At 45.1% G+C, this 18,758-nt stretch overlaps 1 long non-coding RNA gene across 1 annotated transcript; it reads right to left on the bottom strand.

Moving 5' to 3' along the window:
- Window positions 1-264: 264 nt before the first annotated feature.
- LOC121075607 lies at window positions 265-16,547 on the bottom strand. The gene is made up of 3 exons (XR_005823066.1): window positions 16,297-16,547; window positions 2,746-2,969; window positions 265-1,473 (listed from the first exon to the last, which is right to left on the bottom strand). It is a non-coding gene; the product is annotated as an uncharacterized LOC121075607 (long non-coding RNA).
- Window positions 16,548-18,758: the final 2,211 nt, after the last annotated feature.

The raw sequence follows: 18,758 nt of genomic DNA, 5'->3' as shown, positions 1-18,758 counted from the left end.
TGTAAATCAGACCCAGCACGGCTACTTGCTATGGAGAATTACTCTTCATTGCGGAGCTTTTGACGTGAAAAAATATCTTTGCATTAAAATCAAAAGAACAATCTCTGAGGAGTGTCTTCTCAGCACTCAGACTATCATAACAACAGGGCATGGTAATAAATGAAAAATCATGCCATTTCCTTCTCTATACAGTTGGAAAGGTTTAACTAATTAAACCAATTATTCTACTATATCAATATGAAGCTAAGGGGGTTTTGTGTGCTTTTTTTTTTCTTAAATAAATACAAAATGGAAAACCAACGCGACACTCAGATTCCTCACCCACAATGGCATATTTCCCTGGGCAGCAGGCTGCGCCGTTGGCAGCACCCAGCGTAGTGGCAGGGTGACCCGCTGCAGCCCTCTGCAGCCAGCGCCCGCCCGCAGCACGTCGCCCAGCCGCGCCTGCCCCGGCCTCAAGGAACAACACCAGTTTGGCTTTGACTTTGGGGAGAAGACAGGTGGGTGGGGGTGAAAGCAGAGTCAGACTCCAGGCTTTTTCTGTCCAATTTTTATTCAGTGAGGTGCGGAAGTCTAAAGTGACGCGCTTGCTTCACCTAGGCAAAGCGTCGTTCAAAACCAGGCAGCACCACAGCGCAAACCTGGTAAACACCAGAGTGTCCATCAATGATTTAGATAAGCTCACTTGCATTCAGATAATCTTCCTTCTACCAGTTTTCATAACAGATTTTAGTTGCACAAATCGTGACTACAAGGCTGTATCTCTATACCTAGTTCCTTCATTTAAACAAATATTGGGTTTTGTACTCTTAAGCAGTTGATGCTTCTACTGAAATTAAAGTTAAAAAATTTTTGAAAAATTACAGCCTCGATGATTGCAGCTGACAGGATAACAGTAGCGTTACTGCTTCTGCTGTCAAAGGACGACCAAAAGTAATGCACTTGAACTGTGGAAAAGCTCTCCATGTGATCAAGGCTCAGACTCAAACCATGCTTGTCACGCTACACATGCACACACACCCCTGAATTAGTTTCACTGCAAATTATTCCCAGGCAATGATTACAGAGAACTCTTCCCTTCAAAGCATGCTTACTAAAGATCAGAGCTTACTTGCAGGAAGGAAGGTCCCGTGTCCAAGCAATGCTCGGAAAGGGAGATCATTTGCAGGAAATTTATTATTTAAGTAGGGTTTTCAGATTGCATTGGCAACTTCAGTTCTGCTTTTACTGTTTCCTAACGCAGTCTCTTCTTGTGTACCCAGCGCTGTCCCATGGGTGCCATCGGCTCGCGGGGCTCTCTCCTTTCAGGCTGCTTCCCTGCACATCATGGGGCAATGGAAAGGAGCTGAGCTGGGGGAGCTCGCGGGAACTCCTTTGCTAGGATAAGGTGGGACTGGGAACCTGGAAATCTTCCCCCACCTCCGCTGGCTGGTCGGTGTCACCGCCTGGGCACCCCTTCCCATCCTGCAGAGCCTGGGAACAAAATTGGCTTCTTTACTATAATTTATGAGTTCAGATAGCATGTGGAGAACGAGAGGGAAATCTCTGACGGATGCTTCCTGTGTCAGGCAGGCAGATGAGGGCAGAAGTCCCTGATACAGCAGGCAAGATGATGAGCTGCCTCCTTCGGCTCTGAAAATCACTGCTGCCGGACAGCAAAGTGTGCCCAGGACAGGAGAAGGCAAGAGAGATAGGGCAGGCACCTCAGCAAATGTCAGAGAAAATGAATGATCAATTTTGCCTGCAAAGGCTTTTCCATAGGTCATTTTCATGTACTCCAAATAAAACTTTCTTACAAAATTTCATTTTCTTACATATTACTTTCTTACAAATTACATTTTTCAGTGTGTCCCTATAAGTTTGTCTCAGCTAATTATTTCATATTACAGATATTTTAAAAATATTGTTTATATTCATGTTATTTTAAATAAAATCTAAAATTTTTAATTTTCTTATTGTTCTGACCTTTAAGTCTCAGATCACTGAGCTTTGCTAGCAAAGCCAACAATTTGCCCATGCTGTACAATAGCAAATCTGACTGCAAAATAATATTTGTGACATCTATTTATAGCAGAAGCAAAATCCCCACAGGAAGCTGGTAAATCCCCTTCTCTGTATTCAAATATTAGGGGCCAGAATATCACATTTCCTATGAAGGAATAAGGCTTCATTATCTGATCCCAGTGATTGATGTTATTCCCAAGTAATCTTTCAGATAAATGATTCCTCCCCATCTAATTTACATAACTATTTTATCACAGTGTGAATTAGTTCTTCACACTTCTGCATAGTTATGTCTCAAACATTATTTTTTTTTACTGAGTAATAGAAACATCTATCAAATAAAAACGATCTCTGAACATCATAGAAGACAACTAGTGCTAAATAATCTCCTAATAAGCCTCATATTGATTCTCTTTAAGCAATTAAAATGTTCAGGTTTTTCCATCAGTTCCTTCACAATGAATACAGACAAGAAAATCCAAACCATGCACAAGGACCAAGCAGAAGGTAGGGCACACCTCGTAGGGCACCACAGAGAAAAGCGGTGACTGGTTGTCCAGGTAGAATACCATACAGACGTAAAATCTGAATGCATAAAACACACTTTGCACTTGCAGCATCAGCAGTAGATTCCTAAAACATCCCATTTTTCTATCAAATACCTTCAAACTAAATTAAAAAACAAACAAAAAAACATTTAAAGTAGATTTTGGTGAATTTGGAGATGAGAAAGCCCATTACCTTCAAAGTAATCTGTTTTTCCTTGGATTATTTCCTTCAACTCTAATCTGAAGATGGTTTGAAAATAGGCTAAGACCAAGATCACACTGGCCCTGATGGTGTGCCAGAGCAAAGGCCTCAGTCTCTGGAGGGTCCATTCCAGACGACTTTATGCCTGTGCCAAGGCTCACGATAAGTACAGTTGTTCAGGGGTCTGCAAATCTCACGCTGGGTGAAGCTTGTAACTGAAAACACAGTAGGGTTTTGTTGACATGAATAGTTGCAATGAGCCACAAAACTCTCACAATTCACCTGTGGTACATGTTTAAGACTCTTTTTTCAACAAAGTACTTCAATTTCTTCAAAATAAAAACAAATATACTTAATACCTAACCTTGAAGAAGGACAGAATATGAGAATGGAGGAAAAACTAGGCATGCAAGATAATGATACTTATTCAACTTTAAGTATTTCAATATTGTTTTTAATTTAAAATCATTGTTGCTAAAAAAGGTTTTCATGTCCTCAGATTGTCCAAATGCATGACATATATACATATATAAATTAATTCAGAATGATTTTAATTTCAAAAGTGTTCATACATCATGTTTTAAATGAGTACTTCATGCTATTATTTAGCTAGCAGTTGTCAGCAGCAAAGCGTGGAGAAAAGAGCAGCGAGGTACAAAATCCAAGAGCTAGAAGAAATTCCATTTTCACTTAATTTTTCATTTTTCAGAGATCTCCACGCAGCCCCACACCTGTGAGATCAGAGGGGGCCACAGCCTGCATGCTGCCGGCTGGCAGCGCTCGGTGCCGGGCTGCCAGGGCTCGGATGATTCACATTTTCCTCTGCGACAGGCAGGATTCGTCCCAGAAGATGTGTCAGCAACGCCCCCTCAGCGCCAGCCTCCGGCAGGCTGCCTCCTCTCAGCAGCTCCCGGCTCCCCGTGGGGTGCTGCGGGGTGTCGGGGCCATGGTGTGCTGGGCCCGGCTGCAGAAGGAGCCAGGGAGAAGCCTGGGCAGGGAACCTCTGAAATATGATTACCCACTATTAACAATATCAAATTTCAATTGTTTCTAAATATTTGATGGTCTAAATATTTGCAGGTGACAATGGAAGGCAGTTGAGGATTGCGGGCAGTCATAAACGAGAAGCATCCTCTACGTGTACTTCTACCTCTCCTCTTTAATGAGCAAAGCTCTCCCATTAACTGACTCCACAAGCACCAGGGGAACATCCCCATTGGGATGGGGAATGTCAGCAGACAGGCTTGGGCTGGGGTCACAACACCATCAGGAGCAGCACACCCCAGAAGACAGCAAGGCCCGTGGTGCTCGGGTATTCCTGCTCCGCGTGCAGGCCTCGTTGCCATGGCACCGAGCCGCCCAGCCCCGGCTCCGCTGCCTGCACACACGCAAGCTGGAATTTCATCTTTTCCGCACAAACACATGCACAATTACTTCATTATTTGACAGAGAAGATCGGCACTACTCCGTGCTCACTACACATCGAGTTATTTCGGTGTGATTGTGCTCTGAACATGCATGCTGCCAGCTGTGTGGTGTTCTGCATAATTCGTATCTCTATATATTCCATGTAGTCTTACATAAAGGCATGGCAATCACTGAGATGTAAAAAAATATATATATATACACATATATATATATATATATAAAAGGAAAAGATGTAGCCATGGAATCATTAGCAGTACAAAGCAGAGCCGGAAAGATTAACAGATCCCCAACGAGATGAATTTGTTCCTTGCAATAGCACAAAATTACAGAACTTGGTGTCAGCATTGCTGTAACTCTGGGAGTTCAGTTGGAATACATCTCTCCTAGACTTGTCTTTGCTGGCAAACAGCACTGAGCATTAAGGATATATTCATTTACATTCCTTTCAAGCTGATGCCAAAGTATCCTTTCCATAATGTTAAAAAAAAAAAAAGTGATGAAATTTGCGTAAACTATATGAAATTGCCACCTCTTACAAATCAATGATTCTGTTGAAATTGAGCACGTTTCCCTCCTCCTGGCATCTGTGTCAGAGCTGGCCAGAGGCAACTGGCATGCCTTCGCCCCCCGTCGCTGACTTCCCTTTAGGTACAGCGCACTGCAGCTCTGCAGCCACAGGGAGCTCCCTGGGTGCTGCTGCCTGGCAGGCAGAGCTCGGCCTCGAGGCCCTTCTGGAGGTTCGTCCTCCACACAGTCCTGAGCACTTAGCAAAGCCACCTACATCCGTGCCCGGCAGGAGGAAGGAGCTCCTCACCCCTGGGCCACCGCAGCTGGAGGCTGCTCACCGCCCTGCACTCACAGCAGTAAGCTCCTCCTGGAGTCTGGCTGATTTACATTTGTTTTTAATCCATATTTTGGAGTTACAAGGACTGTCTGGCGACAGGAGAGGCTTGGATTCAAGTGATTTCTCCTCCTCTGCTTGTTTTGCGGCAGCATTTACATCCAGATCTCCTACTTCAGGGCTGCAAAGCGCCCAGGGACAACCACAACGAGCCCAGGGCCAGCTGCCTCCGCCTGCCCCCATTGCATCCCTGAGGCTGCAGCCCTGCGCTGTGCTAGCCGCTGGCAACAGCCACTCGGACAGGGCTGCAGACAGTGCTCTGCGAGCCAGAAGCCTTAGCCTGCCTACAGAAGCTGTCGATCCCATGCTTTGAACCAAAGACAAGCAGTTTCATAAAGCAAGGACGTGTAGGTGGAAGCAGCCAGGAGAGACGCACACCGACCTACCCCAGCCATGGTCCTCCTGAACGAAACCTCTGGGCAGAGGCAGACACGGACTCAGCCACAGTGTCAGACCCCTCCTGCCCCCACAGGCATCGGGTTAACACATGCTGCACCCAATTTCACTTTGTGTGCAAGACTTTATTTTCACCTGACACATAGCAGGGAGCTCCTTGGACAGCCCTACCAGCTCAAAACAGACCAATTCCAGAAGAAAACTCATTCCTGGCCCTTGCACGAAAGCCCAAGAGATGGTTAGATGTAAATCCAGGCCAGCCCTTCCTCTTCAAACTATGCACAAGCGAGGAAGCAGATCAAGCAGTGCCTCTCCACCCCGCAGGCGGCTGGGCTCTTTTCTCTCTCAGCCTTTATGTGGAGCCAAGAACTCCCACGGAAACATTTTTATATCTCAAGACTCCTTGAGAATAACCTAAGTGCTACACTCTCGCTGCCAAATTTAATGCCTTCGTGGAGCCTGTTGGCTAGGATAAAGGCTTGTCAGCCTTTCCAAGGTGCGGGCACTCCTCGGGGCAACCCCGCACAGCACAGCCGGCCCCGGGGTGCTGAGCCCCCCAGTGCCTCCTCCTGCCACCGCAGAGAGCAGTCAACTCCCCGCAAGACAGGCGCCTGCAAACAGCGCCCCGCTGCCCGAGGAGCCACCAGCCACACGCCAGGGGACCTGCCAGCACCTCCCTGAGCAAGGGTGAGAGGGCAGAGCCTGATCTCTCTGCATGCTTTGGCACCAAGAAACCTCTCCCATAAAAAAGCGAGTAGAGAGAGAAAGCAGCAGAGCACCCAGAGTAAATTAAAGAAACAAAATTAGAAACAATCTGTGTTTCAAAATGTGGTCAACAGAATGCATCACCATGACAATTCTTGCTAGAAGCAACAAGGGATGCTTCCTGGCAGAGCTGGAGCAGTGCTCGTTCAGTCCTGGAGCACCATCAAAACGCAACTTACAGCACCAAACCAAAAAAAAAAAAGTCTACTGTGGCATTTTGTTGATTTTTATTATTAAAGTGTGAAAATTGTACAGGAGGAACACTACCTTGCACTAAATTCTGTGAAACTTCTGATCCTAGTTTTAGTGACAGAAAATCAGAGATGTCTTTAGCATTTCTCTTAGTGGTTACACTACAGACAAAGCTAAAATAAAGATCAAAGATTTATACCACATATAAAATGAAATTGAGAGAGATTCTCATATTAAAGCACAAAGAGGTGGGTTTTAAATAATAGAAATGGTTCTTAAAAAAAAGGATTAAAATAGCTAAGCAGTGAAAAATAAGAATATTAATTCATTTCAAAGGTCATCAACCGGTCAAAAAATGTGGAATATGCAGCAACAAGTTACAGCCCAGCCAATACTCACACACTTTTGCAGAGGGGCTTGCTGGGCAAAGTGCCCTTGCATGGTGAGCACCTCTCAACATGGCTGGAGCCTCCGCCCTCAGCCTTCTTTGGCTCCAGCTTCCTTCCATCCCGGCCGCCTGTAAGAGCAGAAGCTGATGCAGTTTTAAGGATGGTTCCTTAAAGCGAGCAAAACTTTGCATTCATAAAAAAATAAAATAAAATAAAATAAAATAAAATAAACTAAAATAAAATAAAATAAAATAAAATAAAATAAAATAAAATGGAGCATATTGATGACAAAAAAAATCTGTGGCTGTCTGAGGCAGGGGAAAAACTGAGCTCATCTATAGCTTGCAAACACAGCTCACATCCTGCTGCTTATCCTGGCAGCCTCTGCTCCCACGGTGCCATAACGCAGCCAACTGCCGCCCCCCCACCTCCCAGACAGGAGCCAGCCCCGGTAGTCACCCCCAAGCCCCCGTGCCCATCAGTCCCCTCCAGCATCTGTGGGCTGCCCCCAGCCGTGCCCTGCGGCCTGAGCGCTTACCTGGCCCAGGGAGGTCAGGCACCAGGGAGAAATTACTTCCCCTGGGCACCCAAACCTGTACAGATCTGGCCAAAGGTAGCGCGTGGCACACGTGTGTGGTAGGCATCGACCTCGAGCTGGAGAAAACTCTATTATAAAAGTTTTCCCTTTTAAAAGAAAAAGCACAGATTCAGGCTGATCTAATAGCTTCATAACTATCCATCATTTCAGCAAATTGTCTTAAATTTGTTTTTAGAACAGCTTAAATAACATTTATTTTTTTTGGTCAAAATACTTTTTATCAAGTATTTCATTCTGAATGCCGTTCTATGTTAAAAATAGTAAATTACTTACGAACTAAAATGAAATACCTAACATGCGGTCAAATTGAATATTTTGCAGATTCTAAGGTGGAAGGAAAGTTTTTGATCACTTTTTTTTGTTGTTTTAAACAAAGCTTTATTTGTTTCCCCGGGCAATTCAGAATTGCCAGGAAATAAAGGAAATATATCACCCACAGCTAGGTACCATATAAGTAAATTATAACACAGAACACTGCAAAACTCCATTACCTTCCCATTCCTTTGTCAGAGGCAGAACTGCCTGGTTAGAGTAGTGCTTGTATATCTAAATAATATCTAATTCGCAGAGAAAGCTTGCTGGCAGTGAAATAAAAGCTAGCCGTACACAAACAAGACAATCAAATACTGTCAGAAGGCAGTCTACTCAGGCAACTAGAAGAAAAGAAGAAGTGGGAAAAGAAAATACATATAACACTCACAATTCACAATAAAACTACTTTTTCTTTAATGAGAAAGCATCCCTCCTTGTGCAATGGGACGTGGGGAAGGGGCCGGCAGCTCCAGGGCAGGACGCCCACATGGGGAGCGCAGCGGGTGCCCCGCTGCTGGTGGGGAGCGCCCCGCGCTTTGGTGCTGCTCCTGTTGCTTGAGTGGCAGCTCTGCTCTTATTGAGGAAAAGACGTAGTGCCTGTGCTGTGTGAAAACAAGCCAATTTGAACTAATGTTTTGAATCCTCTCGAAACTTATTTTTCCATAGCAATGCCTCCTAAAATCAGAAAACCTTCAGAGTGCGTCTTATCAGACAGTTTGTATATAAAAGAGGAATAAATGATATCATTGCACATTGGCTTTTATAGCCCCAGCAATATTTCAGATGGTTTGCTCCTCCTTTACATGAAAAGCCAACCGGAATCAAACTGATTCCCAGGCATTACCGCAGGACCCATCTCACCCCAGTATCACCTCTGGACCCGTCTCGCTCCAGCATCACCTCTGGACCCGTCTCGCTCCATCACCCCCCAGCTCTTGTGGCCGGTGGCCGCGGGACGCCTGGTGCTGGCAGGAGGCTGCAGCTGGCTGGGAGCTGCCGCTGGCTGCACGAGGCTCGCTCACTGGTTTGGCACCAGCTGCCCCGTAACAATGCACTGGGCATTTCTGCACCGTCTCTCGTGCCAAATTACCCCAAACTGCTTTGTGTACTTGATCCTCCATGTCCTCAATGTGAGATGACAGCAAGGGAAATTGAGGCATTCAGAGCCACGCAAGGCATGGATTTGTCACTCCTATCTGAACACACTTCTCTCGAGCACAAAAAGAAAAATCAAGTCTTTCCCACGAATGCCACAATGAAAATAACTGCAGGGGATGCTGAAGTGGGAAACAAGAAGGTTTGTGCACCATGAGAAGCTGGCACCTGCCTCAAGTGGGGCCAACAGGCAGCTGAGCCCTGCTGAAACTCAGCACATGCGTGGGGCTTGGGCATCCATCCAGCCCCACAGCTTCACGCTGCGTGACTCACGGCTCCCAGCCAAGTAGTACAGGCATGGCTGCACTCAAAAAAAACAACAAAAACAAACAAACAAACAAAAAACAACCAAAGATGCTGTTTAGTGATGCACAGCACCCTGCTAAATCGGGCAGCACACTTCCCAAGGCAGGGCTGGGGTGCTGGGCTGGCACCCCGCAAAGGGGAGCCCCAGCTCGGCGGGGTGCCTTTGTCAGCCACGGGAGTGACAAAGTGCTGAATTTCCTCTGCGCCCCGTGTCACGGTGCATCAGTCAGAGAGGGGGCACAGCTCTCCTCCGCGCATCCTTCCAGCTATATTTATTTGGGAGAAGAGAGAAAAACATGCTCCTGTCACATTTTAGAATAAAAGACGTGAATTTTATGCCGAGCACCAGATGACTGCACGCAAGCCTGCAGAGATAGCAATGCAGACAGTGACACCTCCAGTCTCTTGGCTGCCTGGAGAAGGCGGCGGCAGCACGGGCAGGCTGCCCGGGGGGCAGGAAGGGACCGGGGGTCCCGCAGGGCTGGGGGGCGGCAGCACGCCCCTGGGCCAGCCCAGCCACAGGGACCACGTTGGGAGCACCCAGGAACCAGAGGCAGGCCGCATCCTGGGCTGTGTTCGGATGAGCTGGCAAAGCATTCTGGGGAGAGCAGAAATCTGAGGATATTTCAAAACAGTTTTGTTTTACAGGAATTCAAATCCTTTGAAATCGAAACTGATGCATCTGTTCAAATTCTTACTGTACGGTATTTAAAATAGTCATTCTGCAAAGTATTTTGCAAAGATATCCGGACTTTCAGCTGAAACCATGCATCAGATATTATAAAATGCAAAGGGCAACCCTATTCAAATAAATGAGACCTTAGCTGCAGAAAGGTTTTAGCTTCTCTAAACCTCATTTGTAAGCAGGGGTAAAATGGTAGAGTAAATGGAAGATCTTGATAGCTTCATGTCAGAAAAGACATGAACCATGGCACAGCAATGTCAGCAAGACTAAAATGAGCTGTTAAAGTACCTGGAATGAAACAACACAGGGTTTCCAAAGTGACAGCTCAAAAAAAAAAAAAAAAAAAGGATAATGGGTCAAGAACGATGAAATCTGTGCCTCGTTTCTGCTCTGCACTAGGACTTCTTTAAAATTTTTAGTCGGAACATATTAAATTGCCTCCAAATTAAAGCGTCAAGATAAAACTCAGCCGGTGTTGTTCAACAGCTCGGTAAAACCATTTGCAGTAAGGGAAACAAGAAAACAAACCTCATTCTGATTTTTCTGGTAGCACCTGAACCCGAAGAACACGCCTTTAAACAGAGGCACTGCAACAGCATAAATATGATAAAAACAGTCCCTGAAACAACGGCGTATAAGGAAGCTTTAAGTGCCTGTCAAAAGATTTTAAATAAGATTTTTGGATCTAAAACATGATTTAGCTTTTCCAATATCGTATAAAACTAAAACCCAAAAAAAGTGAGTTTTCTATTGACCTTCAGGAGAAAAATATTCTTGGTAGCTGATCGCCGACGAGGGTGGCAGAGAACAAGCAGTTCCACATCCTGTCGTTATTGAGCAAATGACTTTTTCAACCATTTTTTCCACTACTTCATGGAATGGCTTAGCCCGATTTAATAGTTTACAGTTCAGTAACTAAAAAAGCAGAAGGGTCTTCATTTTTCCAGAGTGAGGAGGACAAACAACAAAACAGAAGCTTTCCCGCTGTCAGGGCGCCGTAACCTCTGCCTGGCACAAAGCGCTCTCATCAAGCGTGGGGCGCCCACCCCGGCCTTTCCAAGGGCTTTGGGATGGAGACAGGGAGCTCGGCACCACCATCAGTGCCTCCAGTGAATGACTGCGGGGAGGAGGAGAACTGATTTTTCCTTCTGACCCCAAATGAGGTCCCTCAAAAAAAATAAATTCAGCCGCGGGTTGATTATTTCTCAGGAGATTCACGCAAGTGGTGGGTCACCTGCATCACACGCGACAGCCTGCCAACCGAAGGGCCCCTGCTTCTCCAAAGGGGTGGTAGGGCCTTTTGGAAAGCTTACCAATTAAAACAAGAGCTTTTCCTAGGATCACAGGCTCCGAGTGGAATCAGTAGATTCTACAATTTCATCACGTTGCCCTTTAGCTCATCCTCTGCTTTTTTACTCTTCGGTTTACATATCAGAAAACATCCCGATGTATTGAAGCATGCATGCTTGCATTGCCGAGTCTGTCCTTCCCATCACCAATGAGAGACCTCAAACTCTTTACTCACTGAACTGGAAGTTAGATTTGTTTTGAGTGACTGCTTGAAGCAACGGAGAAGAATGAAAAAAATATCTTATTTATAAAACTGCTTTTCGCTGGTGTCAGCTATCAAGATTTTGTTATTTGCTTACATCATTTAGGTTTAAAGGCATATTTTCTCTGTTATGACTATGTTTTGAAAATTCCTTGGCATTTTAATTAGCTTCGCATTTCGATTCTCTTGTCAAAAAAACAGACTCGCTTAAAAAGCACAACCTCAGGAAGGAGGAAGATTCCTCCTTCTCCCAGCATCCTGAAGGCTGCTCACTTTCTGCACAAGTTCACAGTCCATCGGCTGCAATTATTACAAAACCTTCAGCCCTGGTGCTACATTCACAACAAGAACCTCAGGAAGATCCAGCGACATTGCACAGTGATCGACCTGCAACAATCTGCCCGTGGGTGTCTGACTCAGTGAGCCCAGGCCAAGCTTTTCATTTTTTACTTTTCAATTAAAGAGCTACAAAGAAAGAGCCAGAAAAAGCCGCAACTGGCTGGAGATCTGCAGAGCTGTGAAGGCTTTTTGTGGAAGCTGCAGTGTAAAATGGCAACGCCAGGCTCTGGCTCCTCCTTCTCAGGTCTGTCAGGACCCAAAGATGAGGAATGCTCCCCCTTGGAGTTGGACTACGTGGAGAAAAACGTGGAAGACGTGGTGGAGCGGGACATGCTGGAGCTGCCAAGGACCAGCACACGCTATCCCACCAGCTCCAACTTCCAGCCCCAAGCCCAGAGCAGCACCCTGCAGCTGAGGCTCCTGCCTTTAGGTCCAAATAATTTAGATAAATTCAAGATTTCTGCTAAATTTCAGTCACTTTGCACTATATATCTAACTAAGTGTGCATTCCTATTGCATTCCAGTACCTTAGCCAGGCTAGAAATATTAGGACCTGGCAAAGCTCATCCACTTTCAGACACATCAGGAGAAAATGAGGAAGTTTGGGATTTTTTCTACTGGAAAAAAACAGCTTGCTGCAAGCTGTAGGTTAATGCCTCTGCATGAAGAAGCAATGTGAATGGCCAGTTCTAACTAAGATTCAGTTTCAAGTTGCTTGAAAACTGAAAAGAAGGTCAGCATGCCCAGTCAGGTTCCCCTGCGCTTAGCTTTTATTTAGCTTTGCTAATTGGAGCTTTCTTCATTTCCTCTGTCCCTAGTGTGAGAGCACAAATGAAGTTGCAACAGAGAAATTTTACATTATAATGTTCTTCATCTTATTACCTAAATTACAATACCATGAATGAAGCCAAACCAGAAATTTCTATCGACCTGTACCTCTGTAACTAGAAATATTTTTTTTCAAGCCCTTATGTGTTTACATATAGCTGGACTAATTTGGAAGTCTGTTTACAAGCTGTCCAATATCATTGAAAAGGATTTTTCATGTGCTTTTGAGGTCACATACTCATAAAGGTGAATCTTGCTGCAGGAGCTGTTTGAAAAGGCTCAGGGACGGAGAGCAATTACTTGTAGGCTTGGGACCAATAACAGGAAATCCACAGAGAACTCTAAAGACCTAAGAAATAATCTCAACAATGTACTAAGAATAGCACAAGTCAGGAGAGGAGAACTTAAAAAAAAAAAAGTTAATGCAATTTGAACAAATTGCATATTATTAGATTGCAAAACCAGTAATCTCAACAATTTCCCTTAAGGCCACTTGTGTGCTCCTGCCCACCGGTCCTAATGCGCTGTGGGCTGTGCAGAGGGGCTGCTGCTGCCTTAGGCCCTGTACGAGCGGCCTGACCAACAACCATCACTAGGAGATGAAAACTGATTACATATTCTTCATTGACTTAACGTGTAGGCATTTCAGAGCATAGCCTAAGCTCTAGCATTTAAAAATTCAGCAAGCGTTTCATCAGCCAGAACAGCGAGAACAGCGACGAAATCGGAGAGGTCAGGGTAAGAAGCATGGGGCAATTAACCAGATATTATCCTGTAACTACACTAGTAATAAAGGAGGTCCAAAGAAGGATTGGGAAAGCCATTAACCAAGTAAGCTGAGTGTTTAATGAGCTTTCTTTGCTTCAATCTTCATGAAGAAGGCCATCTGAGAGCAGATGGTCGGCACAATAATACTGTAACAAAGAGGGAAGATTGTAATCTCATAAAAAGGGAACAGCAAGAGTGCCTGGCTAATTTAGATGTTTTCAAATTGGTTATGCTGATGAGCTTTATCTTTGCATAGTTAAGGAACTGTCTGAAGCTGTATCAGAATCTTAACTATTCTTGGGAAAGTCTGAAGAGGGAAAGACAGCAAGAGGCAACCTTGCCTTTAAGAACGAGGGGCCGGCATTGCTTTACGTGTCTGTTCGATCAGCAGCCATCCAGTGAAATACTCCATCATTCCACAAAGCAACAAACTTTTGGGCAGACCTGTGCAGTGCCAGGAGTTGGACTTGATGATCCTTATGGGTCCCTTCCAACTCAGGATATTCTATGATTCTATGATACCAGAGGCCCATGGGATGTGAAGAAGGCAGAGCCTGCCTTAAGCCTTTGCTGTTAGCATAGCTCTAGGTGAAACCTGAACAGGCTGTGAAGCTTGCGAGAAGACCATTCATTTCCAGAAAACAGCTTTACTTGAAATTAAAGGGTGAATCAAACACAGTTTCAGAGAGACCTGCCTTGAGCTCAGCATTATTAGTTTTTTCATTAATGACTTGGATGACAGAAGAAAGAACACACACGCAAGATTTGCTGATAACACTGTGCAGGGAGGGACTGAAAACATACGTGAGGACAGAAGTAAAGTTCAAACAGGTCTTGACAAACCGAAGAAATCTTAAAAAAAATCTTATTTAGCAAAGACAATGCATAATACCGTACTTTGGTAGAAATAACCAACTGCACAATTACAGGCTGGGGAACTGCATAGGCTGCAGTGCAGGCTCGGGATAGCCGCTCTGAAAAAAGATTGTCATTCTGGGATGGGTAAACTGGTAAATTGAAGTGTGGCTATTATAATATGGGAAATAATCTTTCCATTACATTCACTCCTAATAAGACATTGGAAAACATACACTGTTTTACATGCTATGTGCTAGTAAAGTTGTGGGTGAAATGAAGAGAATCAAAAGGGTACCAGAAGGGAGATTAAAAGTCTAGAAAAGATCTCCAAGATGAAGGATTGAACAAAGTTGGATTGAGGAGAGAACTTATAGACTTAAAGTATACAAAAAATAACAGTAAAAATGAAAGGAATGATCTGTTCTTCAGGGTTTTGCCCTATCAGCCATGAACTAGGTGAGGAAGATTCAGGGTAAACATTAGGAAAGCCTGCCAAGGAACAAGGATTAGGCTGCCCAACCTCCTGGCAAGACACTTACCAAAAAAACCTGTGAATACTAAATGAAAAATTCAGGAAGGTCAATTAAACAGTTCATAGATATTTAATAAAACGGAAGATGAGAAAAATAATCAAATAAATTACTTGTTACAAATTATCACTCAATTTTACCTGCAGTTCATTACTGACTCAGATTAATGAATGCTGAAAAGATATTACTCGCATAAGAATATTCAGACTTTCCTACCCGATTGCAAATTTTCAAAAATGCAGCATATCAATTCCTGATGAATTTTTTAATAGACTCAAATGCCCTCAAAGTAGACCTATCATTTAAAGAGATCACATTGGTATACAAGGCTATGGAAAATTTCCCTGCTGAAATAACAGGACACCATACAATTGTTAGCGTGGGGGAATTAACTTGGGAACACTGAGCTCAGCCTGGCATGGGGAAATGCGTGCGTTTCTCCACAGCACTCACCACACTTCAGCTGCTTTATGTTATAAATAGTGATAACTGTGAAAAGACCTAACCCTCCCCTCAGTGTTTTGTGGGCTTATTTTATTCATTTTCACCTTCAGTAAAGGAGCATTTGCCAGGGAAAATGCTTTTGTACTTAGCAAAAAATAAAATCTGTGAATCACCAGGGAAGCTGGGTGGGAAAGGTCACCAACTGCCTTCTCTATAGCAGCAGACATTTATTTTATAGTTGTAGGACCTGAACTCATTCATGTGATCATCCACCTTTAGATTTTAATAGACAGGATTTGGTGAAGGTGAGAATCTTATGTTTCTTCAGGGAGAAGCAGAACGGAGGTGACAAACTGCGTGCTGCTCCGCGCCTCGCTGCCTTACACAGACACTGCGAGGAGAGTTTATTCTCTTTGCTCGGCTCAGGACAAAGACAAAAGCAGGATGCCAGGACGAAGAACTGCAGGGTCGGGGTGTGCCCCTCGCCAGCTGAGCAAGGGGGGCCAGGGACTGAACATGGCCACGGTTGCTGAGGAGCTGCCTCCGCTGCATCCCTGGCAGGGCTTCAGGAGAAGCCCCCGCAGCAGCACGCCACTCTGCAGAGCTCGTCCAAACCTCTCAGGGGCAAAAGCATTCTGGTAGGAAATGTACTCAAGCAGAGCCTCCTGAGAGGAGAGGCCCCAAGAGACCGGCAGATCTGAGGGAATTGTCAGCTCAGAGCTGGGCCGTGGGGCACATCCTGCTGCGGGAGAGAGGCCGTCCTCTGTGTGGGCCGCAGCACGTGGCGGTGATACCTCCCCCTCGCCCAGGATTTATTTAGCTGTGGTAAAATTATCTTTTCAAGCCAGCAGTGCCATTCATTTACTTCCCATGGAAAGCTAGGTGACTAATTTCCTGGGTTCCCCTGGACCCCCAGGCCGCTCAGCAAGGACAACTGGCGTGTTTATGGCCCTGCACGAGCCACCCCGTGAGCAGCGTCCTTCAGCGCCGCGCTCGCACCGCGCTGCTGCTTGCTGCAAATAATGGCTCTCAGGAGTTACATAAGAAACAAAATTTCCTCCTTCAAAGCATTATAAAGAAAGATAAAATGACTTACTTAAAGCCAGCCTCGGTGATTTAAGCTAACACACTTCCATCTGGAGCCAGCCAGGAACACAGCACAGCTACAGCTGCAGCTTTGGAAATGCAAAGGCCTTCGTAAAGCCTCACCAACTCGTTCGCCTTGGGCCACGAGGCCGCCACTTCCTTTGATGGACCAGCCCTAGGAAGATAAAGATTCAAAGGAAAAAGTGCATCTACCGGTCCTGCTTTCCCCTCCGACACTTGAATTGTCATCAGCTTCTGCAAAGCCAGATTGCTCTACCCTCTGAGGTTCTTAATAACTTCCACTTGTTTGTGAAATGCTGAGTTAAAAGGCTAAGCTACTTAGTTCAAAGTTGTTCTTAACTCACAAGAGTCATCTGAGACTTATCAGCCTTCTCAGAGATGTAGAGCATACTCAGGGATAATTACATGCAGAAACATCCATAACTTGCATGTGTATATACATTCACACTAAGAAAAAACATAATTAAATATCTGCAATAAATACATTATGAGCATCATATCTAACTACCCCTCATGCAGGAGTTTTTCTTACTTTCTTGTATTTTATACTAATCCTGACCCTAATGAAGAGGAGCTCTCTGGAGCCCATCTCATACAGGTCTGGCATCAGGACCCAACCCCACACAAACATCTTCATTCGCTCCTCTGTTATTCTACACTCTTCATCATGCAGACAAATAACAAGGAGCCGGCCTCCTTTCCCTTGCTGTTCTTTTCTCCTTTTTTACTTTTCCTCATTCTCATTTAATTCCTTTACCTACTGATATTTCTGCCATGCGAGGTTGCTCCTTCTCCCCCACCATTCCAGACACTCAGAAGATCCTGTCAGCCCCTGCAGCACCCGGAAATGTTCCTGTTTTCTGTGCAGGAGGAGGTGAATGTACGTGGGGGAGAGAGAAAGCACACAGTGCAGCGAGCGGGACCCTTTTTTTTGCTATACATGCATCACGGCAGCTTCTCATTTGGTTTAAGATTTCGGTTTGTGTCGTGGTGGGCACCACTGTGTCCTCATCCCTTCTTCTGCACCACTCTCATTTTGGGCAGTATTGCATCGCTTTCCCCTTTAGAGAAACCAGCATATCCCCAATCCACGAACCCCAAGTTCACTTCTTTCTATGGCCAGAATTACCTCCTTCATCAACAAATTGCTTTCTATCATACAGAAACCAGGCAGCACCTCTCACTCACTCTTTCATCATGTGCCAAGATATTTCCAACCCCAATCTTTAGACCGTTGCTGTTCCTCCATCATGTAGAATTGAGGCTATAACATAAGCCCCACTACTAACAAAACCCAACTGCTTATGAACTATATTTCACGATACTGCCTGACGCCCAGATTTCTCCACCTGCTGTTTTCCTGGTCAGATGCTGCTGCCAGACAGCTTTTAATGTCTGACCTCTGCCTACTGTGCTTTAGAACAGCCCTCTCCTTAAACCATTTTTTTTTTTTTCCCCTAAGCGTTTTACTGCTTAATTATCTCTGAGATTCCTCTTCCACTGTAAAATCTGGAGACCAAAATAGATTGAAAAGGCTCAGCATTTCCAAAGGTATCACATGAACCTCACTCTCTTAAAAACTAGGTTGAAATCAGAGCCAGGGTGTGTGATTTGTGGTTGCACAGGAATGTGGAGAGCAACGGGGGCAATTCCCTCATTAGGAAGTGTAGGTGGGTGCAGAAAAGCTCTCACCTCAGAGTGCCTTAAAAAGAAACAGGGACACACAGCAAGTCATGCCAGTCCAAATCCAAATCTGGCCCAAGCAAGCATGAACTGCCAAAAGGGGAGAACTATATGCTAGCTCCTTACTGGCTGGGGTGAGAGAGAGACCTGTACGCCTGGAAAGACAAACCTGCCCGCTCCCCCACTCTGCTCCACACAGCAATTCTGAGAAATTATGTGTGATAAATGACTTGTTTTCTTTGTGCTGGTGTTCAGGTGTCACTGAAGTAGGTGAGTGGGGAATTACAGCCTGTGCTGCTGCTGTTATTATTATTATTTGACAGTAATTCCTCTAAGTTTCTTCCCTGGAGGAAGACGTGACTAGCTGCTCTCCTGCTCCCAAGGTCATCCCACCAGAAAAATATTAGCTATTTGCTTCTATTAGTTTCAATTATCAAGGCGCAGCAAACCAAATAACAGTCAATTTACAGTGTTTCATGGCTTACCTGAAGTGCAGGACTGGAGCCCCTACCCCAAGGCAGGAGGAAGGAGGAACGACAAGACAAAACCTCCAGAAACCCCACCAGGAGCGGGGCAGGGGACCTCCCCCTTTGGGTCCTGCTCCCCAGGCTGGGAAAAGTCTCCTGCTCTTCCAGTTTTCTGTTTTGTTTACTTTCCTGTTAAAAAAAAAGGGGGGGGGGGGGGGGGGGGGTGTGCATCTCAACATACTCAGGGGCTAAGTGGATTAATTCCTAATACAATTATCACTCTTTTGGCCTCCTTCATTGT

The sequence above is a fragment of the Cygnus olor genome, chromosome 10, assembly GCF_009769625.2.
Source record: "Cygnus olor isolate bCygOlo1 chromosome 10, bCygOlo1.pri.v2, whole genome shotgun sequence".
NCBI lineage: Eukaryota > Metazoa > Chordata > Aves > Anseriformes > Anatidae > Cygnus > Cygnus olor.
The sequence above is the reverse complement of the archived record's forward strand: the minus strand, read 5'-3'. Positions and strand labels throughout refer to the sequence as shown.